The sequence below is a fragment of the Microtus ochrogaster genome, chromosome 2 (genome assembly GCF_000317375.1).
Source record: "Microtus ochrogaster isolate Prairie Vole_2 chromosome 2, MicOch1.0, whole genome shotgun sequence".
NCBI classification, from domain to species: Eukaryota; Metazoa; Chordata; class Mammalia; order Rodentia; family Cricetidae; genus Microtus; species Microtus ochrogaster.
Genome location: NC_022010.1, coordinates 70,723,519 through 70,727,225, shown reverse-complemented (window position 1 = coordinate 70,727,225; position 3,707 = coordinate 70,723,519).

Below are 3,707 nucleotides of genomic sequence, written 5' to 3'. Positions count from 1 at the left end.
GAGTGCTGGGATTAAAGGCGTGCGCCACCACCGCCCGGCTCTCTTCCTCTTTAAGGTAATGTGGTGCAAAGACCTCATCAGATGGAAGCCCCTGGTCTTAGACACCCCAGCCTCTAGGAATATGAAAATATCTGTGCTTTATAAACCACACGATCTCCGGTGTCCTGCGACAGGAGCGCAGAAGAGACTAAGACAGTGGGAAAGAATGCTGGGTGACATCATCGGGGCGAACACGGTGCGGGGCCGTAATTAAATAACATAAACTAAGTGATTTGATCGTCTCATGGTCCTGGAGGCTGCAAGCCTGAGGCCATGTGCACTGGCCAGGGTTGTCTGCTAAGCAGAGTTGACATAGAGAGGTGTGTGTGAGGAGATCAGCTCCAAAGACTGGGTGTCGTGATGTGGGGGAGGGGCTGCACAAGACAGCAAACTTGAGACCCAAAAAAGCAGGTGGCATAATTCAGGCCAAGGATGGAGGGCTGAGGACCACGTGACGTGGGGCTGGAGGTCAAGATGCAGATCTAATGTCCAAGGGAAGCAGAATATGGTAGATGGCCCCAGTGAGAAATATGGGAGGAATTTTCATTTGTCTGACCCTCAGTGGACTGGATGGTGCCTGTGGAAATTGCTGTGGGCTATCTTCTGCTACCCTCCTACAGATGTAGTTGGAAAGGTTTTCAAGCTGCATGGTCATGACTTAATCCAATGAAATGGGCACAAAACTAACCATCTCATCAGATGTCAGCAAGACTGGGTTCCCTTAAAACCTATCTCCTTGACTTCCCGGTGACAATTTTCCCAGTCAGATGTCTCTCTCTCTCTCTCTCTCTCTCTCTCTCTCTCTCTCTGTGTGTGTGTGTGTGTGTGTGTGTGTGTGTGTGTGTGTGTGTGCTGGTCTCTTCTAAAGACAATCGTCATACCAGATAAGAGTCCACCCTTAAGGTCTCCCTTGAAGGTGATTACCTATTTAAAGGCACTGTTTGTAAATACGAGTCACATTTTGAGTGTGCTTAGTCCAATTTCCAGACCTAAATAAGTATGCAAACTCAAAATGAAGGGGCGCTGACCTTAGAAACCTGACATATTCTCTTTGCTCACATGCCATGGCCTCCTTGGTCATCACTCACACCCAAGACCAGGCCTGGAGCCTGCTGGGTCCACCAGTTAAATATCCACTTGTTTCCCCAAGTGCCTAATGTTTCGCGGCAATGCACATATTTGATAGTGGCAAACATCCACTAAGACCCATCAGTGAGGGGGCTGAAGGAAGGTTTCTCAGAGGACTTCTAGCCCAGCCCATAGAAATATCCCATCCTGGGGTGGAGGAAGGGAGTGGATCCGGATTGTAAAACTTAGATTAAGTCCTAGAGCTGAGGCTACAGACATGTTGTCCCTATTGGATTACTTCTTGATTAATTAACCACTCCCAGTGGAAAGCAGATGGGACCTGGGGGACTGTGCTCTGTCCAGCCCAAACTGAGACAGGTCTGTCCCAGCTGCTGTGAAGCCTCCTAGAGCTAAATCATCACTAAGTCACAGGATCAGGTACGTGCACGCATGCAGCCTTTGATCTGGAAAGTGAGTTCTTTTCATCTCTGCCAGAACACAAGGGTCCGGAACCATCTATATCTGCCCAGAAGAGACAACGGTATTCCCTTACAGTGTTAAGCCAGGGCTGGGTCAGCACTTCCCACTCTGTCATAACACAGACTGAGGAGACAGGGCCCAGCTGGACCACTGGAGTACGTCAGCCTGGTGCAAACATGTGAGCCAGGCCTGATGTTAACTGCCTCGATAAGTCACACTCCTGCAGTTAAGGAGAGAGTGGTAAAGTCACGGGGATTTGATTTGAGCACCTGATCTGAGGGCATTCCAGGACATCCTAGCCAAGAAAAAGAACAAATTCCTATCTCTTACCCCTCCCAAACAGAGAACGTACCACACCTAGCCAACTCCTTTGGGGTCCGAGAGACATTAACTTCCCAGGAGGGAACACTTTCCATACCCTACATCCAACAACACAAAGGAGACAGAAGATTGGTTCTATCAAACGTCCAGGCTGCAGGCAAGCGGCTCTAACAGCTTGGCCTCCTGAACCGGCAGCCTTCATGATAGGAAAAGAATCGCAGTGAAGCCAAACCAAGAACTGTGGAGCCTAGCGGGGGTCTGCATGAGGATTACCACAACCAAGAAGCAATTCTGTGCCGCAGCATCGGAGAGCAGACAATGAGGGGTCCTGGCCTTACTTGGGAATGCCGCAGGCGATTTCCTAAGCACCTATATTCACACACACACCAACAGAGACAGTGCTTCCTTTCTCTCTAAAATAAATAGGTAGTAGAGAAACACGGTAAGTAGGTGGCAGGTAGAGGATTATAGAAACTGAAAAGCTGTGGCAAAGAGCTGTATAGTATGAAAAGGAAAGACACTCCCCCCCCAGCATGCTGGTGGGCCTGAAAGACACGGAACAGCTAACTGCGGTCACTGAGGAACCAGCCATGCGTGAAGCAGCTTCCATCCAAGGCACACAGTTGAGCAGCCCCAGCAGCATCCACTGTCTGATGGAGGATACAGCAGCTTAGGTTTGCTTGTGACTGTGACTAAATGCCAGAAAGGTATAAAGAGTGGAGTCCGGGAAGTCTCCAGATCAACAGTCAACAGGTGGTTTGTCCCCTGAGCACCCAGTCCCTGAATGCACACCACAAGTGCAGAAATGGGAGCACTGTGTGCAGAGCTCAGAATCTTCTTGTAAGGATCCTTGAGCCAGGGGCCTGGAAAGAAGGCTCAGAGGTCTAAGATCTCTGGTTGCTCTTCTAGAGGACCTGAGTTCAATTCCCAGTAACTAACTACATGGTGGTTCACAACCATCTCTAGTGAGGTCTGATGCCTTCTCCTGTCATGTAGGTATACATGCAGACAGAATACATACATATTACATAATCATATATACATAATAAATAAATAATAAGTCATTTTTTAAAAAAGAAAGAAAAAAGATCTTTGGATGTTCTGGTAACGTGGTTCCTAGAACTAGCATCTAGGAGATCCGGGACGCCGAAACAAATAACAAAACAGTAAACCCAAACACACATGACACTGTGTTCGAACACAGCTACTCACTCTCACACTCATCCCACTAGACTGTAGCATATTATTTATCTTGTTTTATGGCTTTGAAAATTGAAGCTAAGCAATTTACCCAAAGCTATGGAACAACCAACAAAGAGGCAGTGCTCACACTTGACCAACCCTAGAGCCATAGTCCAAAAAATAAATTTTTCTTAAGTAGTTAAGGAAAGACACAGGGGCGGAGAAATCTATAACCCTAGAGGCACGTGCAGCTCACAGGACCAGTCCCTGAGTGTTTGGTTTGCCAAATACTTTTGCAATGTCCGAGCCATTTGCAGTAGCGCGCGGGCACCACCTAGTGGCCACATTGAATTGCTGCCGCAGTAACCTCTGGAACGGCTCAGGATCTGCTCAGTAGACTATACCAAAACCTAACAGAGGCAAGGTTCTAGGTCCAGAAGAGAAATTCCCTCACTTTCAGAAGATGGTTTTAAAATAGAGTATAATGGAAATATAAATGATACAACCAGTACAGGTGATGAGAATGATAACATTAATAAGTGAAGACAATAGTAAAAAGAAAGGCTTATGCAAATCTTTGAAGTGTGTGTGCTTCTAGCAAACTTAGTGTAGCTACA